Genomic DNA, 13,393 nt, shown 5'->3' with positions numbered 1-13,393 from the left:
TTGTGTACTTCCCTGCTGTTCTGCTATAGTTAGATAGTGACCGATTATCTCAAAATACTTCATACTAAACTGGACGAACTCAGATATAAATTCTACACAACTATCTTCTCAGTGACTGCTCAAAATAATTGCACAGTAAATAGTCAGGTAACCATTGGGTTTGTATACAACCGCTTAGCTCTTTGTAATTATTAATTAATCGTCCAGTTCTTTAATAAGATTGTCGGAATACTTAGATTGATTTTCTGGGTATAAATCGTGTAACCAAAATTAGCTTGAAATCTATGGACAACTTTTTTTTAATTTTGTGGCGAAATCTTTCTATTTTGTAAGCGACATCATTGAATAATATTAATTACTTTCTATAACTATTTTTATACGTTTAACTGCTCCAAATGTGTAAGACTTGTATTGGCGATCGTTTGGTTGTGTGAGATGCGCACAAACTGTAAGTGATAACTCTACGCATTTTAACCTTTTTGATAGTGGCAATTAACGAATACTTAAAGATAACCGTATTTAAAGTTAACCCTTTCGTTTAGAAAATAAAGTTGTAGCGTTGTAATACTCGTTAATTATGATTTTAGAAAAAACATATGGTTAATATTAAAATTTTGTATTTAGTACAATAGTTAATAACATTCCTTTTCTTCGTTAAGAAAATTTAGAAGATGGTAACCCTGGCTTCTTTGGCTGAGCGGAGAGCTTACCTGCTTTCCAACCAAATATGGGTTGGAATCCCACGGGGGCATGAATGTTCGTCAATGTCTTTAGGTGTGAATTTCATCGCATGGTGTTGACACCACAGTTCCCCTTATCGGACATCGGAGGTGGCTTGAAAAACTCCCATTTTTGGTGTGCAGAGCAGGATCTTTGTAATCTAGTTAGGGCCCCCACCTGGAATACTTTTTGATACTGTGGGCTGACAGTCTTACCAAGCGGGTGGGATTGCCATACAATATCACATCTATACCAAATAAATTGATGCTAAATGGATTACGAACTGTAATTTAAGAAATCTTTTCAAGTAAGTGATTTAGATGATTTGTTTATTATTATTTTTTATGACTGTTAGTCCTAATAGTGCTCTTTAGCACTCACTTAGCCGAAGAAAAGTAAGCTTTCTATTGCAGTGTCATACTTGAGCATCATTAGTCTAATTAGGGTGAAACTATTTGCATGATTTTCCTCCAATCATCGTGTGATTACACCACAAATACTCCGTGGTTCCTCGCTCGGAGCATCTTTTAATGCAGTGTAGAAGGCTTCCTCCTCCGTAGCGAGTTTCTCACGCGTATCTAACTTGTGCTATGAACCACTCACTCCATCGATACGAAGTTGGTGGCTACTTCGTGCACGGCACAACGGCAGCCACCACTCAACACTAACGTTTATGATCATGAGTTTATGGACCGCATCTCGTCTGAAATTCCTGTTCATGCAATTCCCCGCAGCTCGGTACACACACACAGAGTTGCGTTCTGGGTGATTCTCTGGTGACGATGAGTGCCAGCTTGTTCGAAGTTATTTCTCTCCTCAACAAACTGTTTGCTTCGTGCAAATCCTCCCTCCCCTCTACAAAAAATGCAGGGCAAAGGTGTTTTATACATTCGGGAAGTTGTACGTGTAAATGGTGGAGACCCTCTATTACATCTTCTCCTATCCCATAACCGCCGGATCCCATATTTGCATATCACCTGTTTATGCTCGCATTTCACAGCGCCTTCAGAAACAGAATATTACAAGAAGGAAATATTTCTTTGTCGTATAATACACTGAAAATGGAAACTTTTTCCTTTCAAACAGTAAGATGAAAAGGATGTAAGAGATCGCTTATCATATTCGTATATTAAATTCGAGGTCTTAAACATCTGAATAACAAAGATTGTCTGATTTTTAGAGCTGCGTTCGAAGCAGTCCACGCTACGAGGCTAGTGTATTCGAGACTGTATATTGCGTGTGTTCATCTGAACAGTGTGCCTGTTTTGCAGGATGAAAAACCCTCTCTTATTCTTCTTAGGAGGCCTGCTAACTCTTCTTCAAATTAATAAAAAATGAATGAATAAATAAATAAACATCGTAAAGGTTGGTTGTGTCTTAGAAGGGACTCGAGCTTGTGTCATCAAAACCAAAGCCATCGACAATGCCCTTGTCATCAAGGGCATTGTCGATGGCTACGGACGCTGCCAGGATTGACAAAATGCGATAAAAACTATTCTAAGAGGACCCAATAGTAGTCGGTGCTTAATAAGCGAAAAAACCCTGACAACACAAACACACAGTTAACCGGATGAAAGATAAAGATGCCCAAGTTGCAGCAAATGTTGACGAAATTACATGTAAACTAGACACGAGGAGACTTTATAAGGGCTATCTACTGAAAATAAATAAAATGAATTATGTTTTTCCCATCTGAAACTTAATTTTTCTCGCGGTTACTGACGGGCTCAACAACGTGCAGTGAGTAACATTTTTTTTCCTCATGGGCTTAGTTGCTTTTGATATACAATTCAAACACACAATGAACCAATAAGAAAACGACTTGAAATTTAAAGAAAACCTGGTTTAATCTTTGTTCCGCTTACACTTTGTGAGACCACATAATATGAAGTACGCAGCCAATGGTTTTCCAAACCAAACTTGAGTCCCGGTTTCTTCATTGGTACAGATTGAAAATTGCATTACGTGCCGTACATTAAAAAGAATTTCTTAAATTGTTACAACGTACTTCAGACTGGTTATTAAGTTTTTCTGTCATTTAAGAAGTTTGCTGTATTTGAGACTCAGGTGTCAGTTTACGTCAAACAGTCATCGGTCCTGAAAAGAGATCATTTCGAACTCCATTTTGTTTTAATCATATCCATGTCTATTAATAGAATTCGGTATATGATGTGAGATTATCGGTTCCGATATAGAACAAGTCCAACTCGTTCTAACTTTATATTCAGACTGTTTTTCAGTAATGTCTATTTAATCATTTTCATTTCCTATGTGAACTGCTTTTCTTTTACGAAAACTTTTACTGTTCATTTTGTTGTCGAGAATAATCTGAAGTTCACGCTTCTCCTATTGGTAACATTGTGAGCAGATTAGTATCGCTTATTGTGTTATGGAGTAATCTCAACGCCGTCTTCAGCTTTATCCCATTAACTGTCGGTTATAAATTCATATCTTAATCATTTCACGTTTTGTATTGGCTTGAGGGAAGGTTGCTCCATAACACATACCTTTTTAGAAATACAGTTATATTTCCTTCAAATACAACTTTGATACTAACCTAACGAATGCCACCACTCTGCCAACAAATGAGTACCACACTCCAGCATGAAGTGTGCTTGATAGTTTAGTTGTGTACACTTCTGGTAATAGTCATAACACTGGTGGGCTGAGATTTTGAACCATTATACAAGAAACTGTGTTTTTTGTTTTCATTCTTATTTTATCCAAGTGTAAGCGAGCAAAGGTTTGGCCCTTTGACATACCTTTGTGACTGGTTATTCGTAAATAAAGAAGCAACTGACTTCTTGTCTTTGAAATATGCTTCGTACGTTACCATCCCATGATGGCAGCACAGGTGGGAGATTTTGATATTCATTTTAAATGATCGCAGTCGCTGGAGAACTTTGTGACGAGACTTTGCTGTACAGGAAGGATGCAGCGAAGATGAGTGAACTCGTAGCTGGACTGAGAATGGATGGCGACTAGTTGCTGTCCCATCTTTCACAGATGGGTCGCTTCTACTCACTGTTGGAATGGTCTGTAGCAAGAGAGACACGGAGCAGCGTGTTAGTGAGTGGAAGTGAAAGGAGGAGAATCAGTTACTGCATTCAGCGATTTACTTTTTCTGTCCATGCAGAGAGGAATTTTAAACAAATTTTAGGGATTAAACATGAACTTAAAAATCCACGCTTAGGGAAATTGTTCGCATGAAAAAAACATATTTGAAAGAGAAACAGCTTACGAAATTATCGTGTTGGTATTGCACTGTTCTGCTTTGTTTCTTTTTGTGTACGGAAAAGTTTCAATGCTGAGTCATCATGCTTGCCAGGGGGATGATCACGTTTGTGTGGAGCGAGTGAATTAAGGATAAAAATTTACCAACAAACCAGATTTGTGTATTGCTGTTTAATTTTACTATTTCACAATATTAAAGTTCCTCGCCACGAGCTTTAATTCTGTTTGGTTGTTTAACACGCTATATTGAAAAGTGCGTCTCTCCTTTTTTTTTTTTTTTTTTTCACCCAGAATCTATTATGTGACTCTGAAGAAATTAAAAAAAAAAAAAAAAAAAAAACACATAGAGAATAAAGTGGGTGACATAACTTTGCTCTATGAGACAATTCTTGTCCTCCTTACGGGAATCAAAGGTTGCCTTCTTTTAATCCGTTCAAAGGTCCAAAAATCAGATTAAGAACAGCCGAACTGTTTTCTATTGGAGAATGTCTGCCTTCGCAATGACTGGGGGAAAAGTTGCTTGCAAAAAAAATAAAATAAAAATAAATAAAAAAAAGTTTATTCCAACTTACTTCAGCCCATCACATTTCATATTTCAAACGATCCAATCTTGCTTGATTTGTTTTCCTTTTATTGCTTGAAAGCAATTAAGAAACTCCATTAAGAAGGCTTTGAATGGTTTTAAGTTGCCTTCAGTTTCTTTCGTGTAATGACGACTCTGTTGTCGAGATTATATCGGTGTTAGCATTCCAGTTCCGTCTGAATAGTGTCACGTACCGCTAACAGGTTAGCTGGTCACGTACGGCCTTTGAAGCATTATGAAAACCCTTAACTACTTCATCTCTGTAAGTCCGTTTAAATTTGATTTTTCTTTCTTTCATGCAATAAAAATTCAGTGATTGGTTATGTTTTCTTATTTTAGAAATCTCAGCTTATTTAACAGTGTTTTTGCAACTGTTTTAATCTCTAACAATGTTAATACCAATCTCACCGAACTATTCGCGAAAATTGCTTTGGTAGAATCTCATCGTTTTGTTGATATTAAAATATAGAAATTTTAATAAAATTTGACAGCTTTGCGATAATTATTTATCTAAATTTTTGGAAGAAGCATTGAAATGGGGATAATGTTTTTTATATAATCTTTAGACCCCTGAGAAAATCAAAAATAATTGCACTTTTTACGGTGTGATATATTAGACTCAAACACATTACGGTTATTCCATAAATTTTGCAGTTTGTGTGCGTGCATTTTGCGTTTTCTTTTATATTTGAACAGTAAGTGATGATCAAAATCTGTTGCTTTAATGTGAGAAAACTGTAGGTGCATGTTTAAATTTTGAGTTTATTAATTAGGCTTGATAATCGCTGAGAAGTTTTCGTATCCAGTGGTCTGTTTGGGGAATACATTGCCAAGCTTATGCTAATGGAATTGGATATTTGTAGGAGAGTAGGTTCCAGAATGATATTTTTTCTCTCCCTCCCTCCCACAGAGAGAGTGTGTATAATATGTATGCACTACATGGTGAAAATACATTTCTTTTGTTAAATAAATCATTTTATGTTTGAATTTATTTTAAACAAATAACACAATATTACACTCAGTCAAAGCTCCTTCCACTTTTCTTCCAGCAACAAGATGCAGGCTGTGAAGTGGCTGTGTACTCTGTTTTTAATAGCTGCAATGCTATCCATGTTAAGGTATCGTGAGGGTAGATGGCATAATGCAAAATAAACGGAGTGCACCCAAATATGTAAAGAATGAAGGGGTATTCGCTGGACATCTTTCTCCTTTTGTCCACTCCTAAACAAAATTGTCCACGTTCGACGACGCAAAAAAAAAAAGTCATGTTGTTGCTCTAAACAGGATCTGCATGAATCATTGAGGAAAGAAGGATTTGCTTTTATGTACTTAATACGACAAGTCCTCGCTTAATCTCTATTTTATTTAGATAAGGTTATAATTGTTAAATATATGGTCTAAAAAAGATTGTCAAGATGGTATTTTTTAATACGTGAATTGCATTCTTCCCTCAAAAATTCTCGAACTGGATCGCTTACGAGAATCTTCTCATGCTATTTGAGTCCAACTTTAGCTGAACACATCTCGCAGACAGATAATATTAATTTATAGAACGAGGCTGACTAGTCGGAAAAATAATTTGAATTTGGTGGGTTTACGTAAATATCAATAAAGTTCTTTCGCTGAGTGTTTATTTTAATTTTTTTATTTATTGTAGATTTGTGGTATATAAATGTTGTCCGATCTTATGCTTCTCTCTCTCTCTCTCGCAGTTTAACCAGTGTCGTTGGGAAGGTGAATACGATAATTTATTTATCTCCCCTCAGGTAGTTCATTTTTTTCCTCAAGTGGATTCATATTACCTCATGATGTAAAATTAACGAAAACACACGCTCTAAAAGTGCCTTGTCAGCTTCCAATAAAGTTGTTTCTGATAATACTAATAAAGAACTAAATGAAGGCCCTTTGAACAATAGAGTTTTTCCCCTCTTCGAAATAATCCTAAAAATAAGGTGACCACAGTTGAAATCGTTTCAGCTCGTGTTTCACTTCAGAATATATATATATATATATATATATATATATATTAATTAAGTTGATAATCGGCACGCTGCCTTCTTTAAGTAGGTCTCTGAAATCGCGCTGATACCCATCCTAGTGATCATCGCAATCCTCCAATAGCCACTGACATCAGCAGTGATTAGTGATGGGATGATGCTCGTTTTGTATTTGTTTCTGGTTCAATGCCATCATCGATGTGATAATCCTAGTGAAAAGAGTAAATTTCGTTCAACAGGGTGTTGGAAACGCAATATTAAATAACAATCTTAACTCGCAGCTTATGACCGCAGTTCAGACACAAATGCTTTGCTCGACTATTCTGGAACGTAACTGTAAGCTGGATAAAAACAACAGCTCTCAGGTGTAGCATGCATCTAACTAGAGCTAATCCGATTTTGGATCAATTTTTTTTTTTTTTTTTTTTTTTTTTTTTTTTTTTTTTAAGTAACAACTGTAATAAGTATTAAGTTGAGCATTTCCCACGATAATTATAGTATTCGTCTTGGGAAGAAAGCGTCGTCTGTTTTTAGGGATTTTGCAACGCAGTTTATAAAGTAGAATGATTACCTTTTCAACTCGCAAAACAGACAAATCCACTGAAGAACATCCGCAATTAAAAGACTGCGCTTGCCTCATAGCCTTAGTTGCCTTTCTCGCATACTCCGAATATCAGTGCCGGTTTAATATTTATTACTAACATTTCTCTCGCTGATCTGAAGGCCATTTCCTTTCGAATAAGAATGCACCGTCGTTATTTTTCTCCCCCTTCGTCTGACCTTTTTTGTATAAACTACGATTCTACATTCGCTCAACTCGTACACACAAAAGAGCTCTTTCGGTTTTGCTCATCCGTCAGCCCACACCTGTTTCTTATGGCGTTATTATTTCAACGAAATCTTCCACATACTCGTCGTAATGCAGCAGACAAAACGTCGCAATTGAGGTTATCATGGCGCATGTTTGGGAAATATCTTTCTGATAAATAAAATGCCGACACTGTTAATATAATGGCATTTTTTATAGATTTGGTCATCCCCTTAAACACTGTAGTTGAACAATTCTCTTATAAGTAAATGCTTGTATGGTTGTGATATATACGCGTTTTTCTGCATCGGTAGGTTCACCCCCCCCCCCCATTTTAATTAATTCACTTTTATTCTCCATTTTCTGTCTTTGCAGTAATAAGAGTAACACTTCTGATATTCTGAATGACAACAAGAATTACAATGAAGCCAGGAAATCAGTATCTGACTAAATAATTAAAAAGTGCAATCAGAAGGAAGCAATGATGGCATCTCATATAAACTCACCACAAAGAAGCTGCACTGTGAAAGACGGTGCTGCTCTACTATGTCCCATCTGTTCTGGACAACTTTTACAACGATAAGCTGGAAGTTTCCTATTTTGAGACTTTGCGTCGATAACAAATACAGTGATTGAAAAGACCAGGTTCGATCCTGTCTCTGATGCGAAATCTTTTAAAAGGGCCTTTCTAGTGAGCGGAAGGTAGACGTGCTCAACTGGAAATGATAACGTTTTAACTCGAGTAAAACAGGCAGATTTACTAGAAGAACGGTATATTGGCCTCGTAGTCTTGGTTGCGCCTGCGGTAATACCAGCCAAACGAATCCTCTTTGTGGTTCTCCGAATTTCAGCTCTGCAAAGTTGACTTTCGGATTCCTCAAGGATTGTGTTTGCAATGGCTGCTTACAATTGACATCTTAGAGAAGCAATGTCAGCGAAGATTTTCGATGCATATGTTGAGCAACTGAAAAAGCGAGTAGATTATTTTGATCTCTCGCTCTCTCTCATATATATGTGATGTAGCTGCGAATTTGTTTAGTCCATTCTTGAACCTGAAGAGAAGCCTAAAATCAACAGCCTTTAATTACAAACATTTTGAATTAATCATAAACATCATATATCATAATTTCAACTTTCTTATAAAAACATTTCAGTCTTTCGTTTGTTTGCTTAATATAAGTTTCAGTGTAGTTCTTCTATTACATGTATAGCACAAACACGTCTGCAGTTAGAATACTTGTTGACGAAACAAGGCGAAAAATGACCTTTTAGATGGAAAAACGTGCTAGATTGTTCTACCACAAAAAAGCATCTCAAAATTGCCCTCCGCGAACGATATTTATCCCTATAAATACCTTCCAGTATTCTACATATGATTTCCCCAAGTTGCTAAAAGACTGGCAGATAGAAATTATATGAATGACTAGAACTGATTTTAATGTTGATATCTTGAATTAAGTACGTTCTTCTTGGCTGCTACGTTTTTAAAATATTAATGCATGATTTTCAGTTATGAATAAGTTTGAATGCTTTCAAACGTTGTTCTTTCTGCCTGTGGATAGAAACCAAAAACTTCTCTCTTCAAAAGAACACGAAACAAACATAGAAACATTGGAAATAATATTCTTCAGATCTGGAGAATAGATACGGTGCTTTGGGGAATGGAAAAGTGGAAACATTCAAACCGCATTCGGTTTTCAAACCAGCTTGTATATAGTGGAGTGATCAGTGGAGCACTTCCAGTAATACACCGCGTATTGCAATCCATCGAAGTAGGCAATTGTAACTGTTGTCTTGCAGTAGGAGTAACTGTCCCATTGGAATTCGTTTTTTTATTCTCTGAATCTTGAAATGCCTTAGCTCGATGGATGATGGCACTCTCATCCCGGAAGATTTCGCTTCTTATAAGACAAGACAAAAGTTGAGTGGATAGTCTCTGCTTTAGGCTGTAGATTCGAATTCTATCGCAGTATGGATGTCTGTGAAGACATTTTTAGGCGGGAAATGATATCGTCACCTCAAATGAGACTACTGCTCTGCTCACTAGTGGGCTGAAGGTGCTTGAAAAAGTCATGTTTGGTCTTGAGAGTAAAGTATCCTAATTATGTAACCCTTGGTTGTCTCATCTCATCATCATTCTTTTACCTTGCGGTGTCGAGGATTTATTAATCATTGGACCTCAAACCGTTCACAGCATAAGGTGGTCAGCCCTGTGCCCCGGTGTATCCTATGTTCTGCAGTGTTCAGTTCACAAGGCTGGTTTCTCTGCTTTGCGGGATGAAAATCCCCAGGATAAACTGGAGAAAAAACCCTACTGGCGACGCTCAAGACCGGCTAACTTGGCTATGGCTGAGGAAAATCCTTCAGCTCTTCACGTCACCGACGGGAATTGCATATAATGCTAATATGCGCTGTGGGTGTGGAATGTTCACAGAAAAACAGGTGTGTTTGTGCTAACAGGATCGTCAAGAAACACTAAGATCTTCGTGAAGAAAGGCTTCTCCTCAGGTCACGATGGATCCGTCTCCATTATAAACAATATACACAACAAAACATGCTCCTCCCCTAAGACGTTATTATATGCTGGATGGAATTTTGATATACCCTTCTGCCCGTTGGTTGGAAATCCCGCAGTATGTGTGGGACAGACACGGGAACTGGGTTTCCGATAGATGAGAGGGTGTACTAAGAAGCATACAATGCAAATATCCTCTTCGTGTAAATCTTGACACAATTGAGGTAATACATTAGAACGTCTATCGGTAATAACTCGGAATTTTCCCCCTCCCCACCTTTTGAACTCACCGACAGTTCGCAAGACGAAGGCAGCCCCTGTTATTTGTCTTTCAGCCAGATTTATTAATTCTATTGAGTTTTTCCTTGTAATATCCAAAAATACTGCATTGGAAATTTGACTGATATATCCTATCAAGCTGCTCTGTTACCGATGGAGATCTCCCAAGTGTCCAGTACAGAGCGGGGCGTAACGTGGCCTGCTTTTTCTGCGCCGTTCGCAATAACATCGTAATTTTATTTTTTCGCAGGTCCAGTGTAGTATTTGATCCTCGGCTTCGGGAGATTATGTAGTATGAAAAACATTCGAACACCGTGGATGACACTGTAATAACCGCCACGGTAATTGTGCGATACGCAAATCATCTGTTACATTACAGTGGCAGTTATTACGGTGTCATCCACGGTGTTCGAATGTTTCTCATGCTACGTAATCTCCTGAAGTCGAGGATGCTTCTGTTAGGATCAAATGCTGCACTGGACCTGCGAAAAGTCTAATTTCACTCTAAGCCAGTTCCCCAGAAAAAAATCATGATTAGGTTTGCATAACAATATTTTCACTCTCTCTCTCTCCATATGTTTTTTCCTCCTGTTCTCTTTTTAACAGTAAGTTCATTCGGATAACATTTGACGCAAGTAACGATTTCACATTTGAGTAATACGCAATGAAATCTTGCTGAGGAGTTAGATATTAGTTGTCTGTTTAGCTATGTACTATGTATACGAAAACTTAATATAAAATTATTTTATATAATCCATTTTTAAAATTTTATTATGAGTTTATTACGTACAACCACCGCTTCATCGGAGACAGTTCCTTCCATTTCAGGTTATATAACGTAGGTAGTAAGGGACTTTGCGTCCATGATTATAAAAGTCAATGTAATGATGGGCTAGCGGTGGGATCAAAGCGACTATGACCACCGTACTGACTATCGCACGTCTGGTGAAAGTTTCGTGGAAAATGTAGTCTGAGCGAGATGTTTATGCACAGCAGTGTCCGAGAATGGACAATAAATATCTAATGGCTGTGGGTAGAGTTATCTCGACATTAGATCCTTACAGAAGTGGGAAAAGGTTGCCACGTAAGAAACTTCCTAGTTATTCCATATGAACGAGAGGACAGGTTGGCCAGAGCAGCACGAATCACTGTACGCATCGCCGATAACAACGCTGGTGCGTTCTAGGCATGCTGGAATGTTTTCTTGGCAGCCGTTAGGTCCTCTCATTGCGGAAGACCTGAAGGCCTACTTGAAAAGTGTTCCCGGTATCTGCTGTTACTTCTAGATGGATAATTCTGCCATGTTCCAAGACAGATCGTCCAGGAATTGCCCTGAAGTGAACGAACTGCTCGCTATAGTCCAATCTGACAACTGTAGTACTCGAACGAGTCTACACCGTACATTTCTATCCCTGAAGAACTGTCAGTACTGCGTAGAATTCATATCCCGAGGGGTTAAGGCTATTCTGAGGGCTAAAAGCGTTGTCGATATTAGGAAGGTGTAGCTAATAAACTAGTCATTCAGTGTATAATAAAAACATTTTTTTTTTTATTGCACACTAAAAAAATTCATCGAATCTCATGTCAAAAGAATGAGAGGTGTAATGAAGTGTCTGAATAATGTGAAGTACAATCGAATTTCTAGACTGTCCACGAGATGACGCTACGGCAGTTATTGGGCTATTCGGCTTGGTGTAAGAACAGAATTCACTGAGCCATTCTCCGTTTATTTCCAGGTTGCAGCTTGCTTATGCAAAAGTAATATTCATAGTGAGGTTCTGTGCTGTGTCCTTAGCAATTTTCTCTTCATTAGAAACATCAAAGAACAGCACAAATGAATCCTCTTGAAACCGGGAAAAGTTGGCTGTGTGTGGAGAGTAAACAAACGAGCAGATCTCGAACTTCTGGTTGTCTTTCCTCGTTCAAAAGAAGAATGAATGAAATAAATTTTAGCAAAATTTATCATTATCGGGAAAACTGATGCATCGCTAATCAGTAGGGGATCTCTCTCTCTCTCTCTCTCTCTCTGGAGTCACTGCCAAAACCATTTAACTCGTGTTCTCAACATGCGATCCTTTGTAGCAACACCGTGCTATGACTGTGCCAAAACGGCACTTTAAAAAAATCTTTGCTCTGCAAAGAGTTTAATTATAAGGAACAAATAATTTTATGACATCAGGATGTTGGAAAAAAAACTCTACATGCTACACGCATAAAGCTCGAAACAGATTTCTTCAAATGTTTCGAACAGCAGCGCGAACACTACCAACTCGCAAGGGAACTACTTCAAGATGTAAATAATGTATGGAATGGCAGAACTCTCACTACGCTTTTATGAACTTATTAATAGAAAGATCTGATGACCGAGCAGCTATCAAGTCAATAAGGTACAATGACAGAAAAAGAAAATTTCTTAACCTTAATTCTGATGTGCAGGTTCGGATTTAAATACGTCACACTTTGGGAAACATTACGTAATGACCAGTTCCGAAATTCTTAAAAAAAAAAAAAAAAAAAAAGTGTTTACCAAATGATAGAATCAGTTTAGGGAATACCGAATATTCGGAAGATAAAGGGGAGGGAGGTATGTGATATAATGAAGCACATGCATGTTAAGCATCACTCGCACGCTTTTCCTTTCCACCGGTGTTTCCATGACACTTTTCATGGCGTCAACCTCAGTTGATCTCGGATGTTCTAAGTGGACGGACTGACGAATAACACGGAAGTCGAAAGTAACATATTGCTGGAAGTCGTTTAGCTGTACCTTTTTTTTCAGTTATCGTACACTGCGGTGAGCGTGCATTTCGTTACCGAACCACCTCTGGATGCAGCATGCGAGAAAAGAAATGCGTGAAGAAGCTGTGCAACGTAGTTTAGAAATTCTTCAGCCATTTAACTGATTTTGAACATGGTTGGACTATGAATGCCAGAACAGTCCCATTATCAGATAAACAACGGCCATTGTCGGATGCTTCTGATGAGCGGTCTACCAATAACAGTCCATAAGAAACGAAACAGCGATGAGAAAGTAGTCAGAAGACGTGTTGGTGAAACTCCACTTCTTTCAGTATAAAACAGAATATCGCGCTACAGTGGAGAGAATAACACCTCAAACAGTCACTTGAAAATTTGAAGTATTTTTATGAGTTCAGATTTCAGTTCCATCATTCTGATAAAAAGATCAGCAAGCAGCGAAAATCTGTGGACCCGTATTCTGGTAAGATTATTCGGTACAAAGTAGACCGAACCAAAAG

Source organism: Typopeltis vanoorti, chromosome 12, assembly GCF_054136105.1.
Source record: "Typopeltis vanoorti isolate ZY-2024b chromosome 12, IOZ_Tvanoo_1.0, whole genome shotgun sequence".
In the NCBI taxonomy this organism is placed as follows: domain Eukaryota; kingdom Metazoa; phylum Arthropoda; class Arachnida; order Uropygi; family Thelyphonidae; genus Typopeltis; species Typopeltis vanoorti.
Note: the sequence above shows the minus strand (reverse complement) of the source record.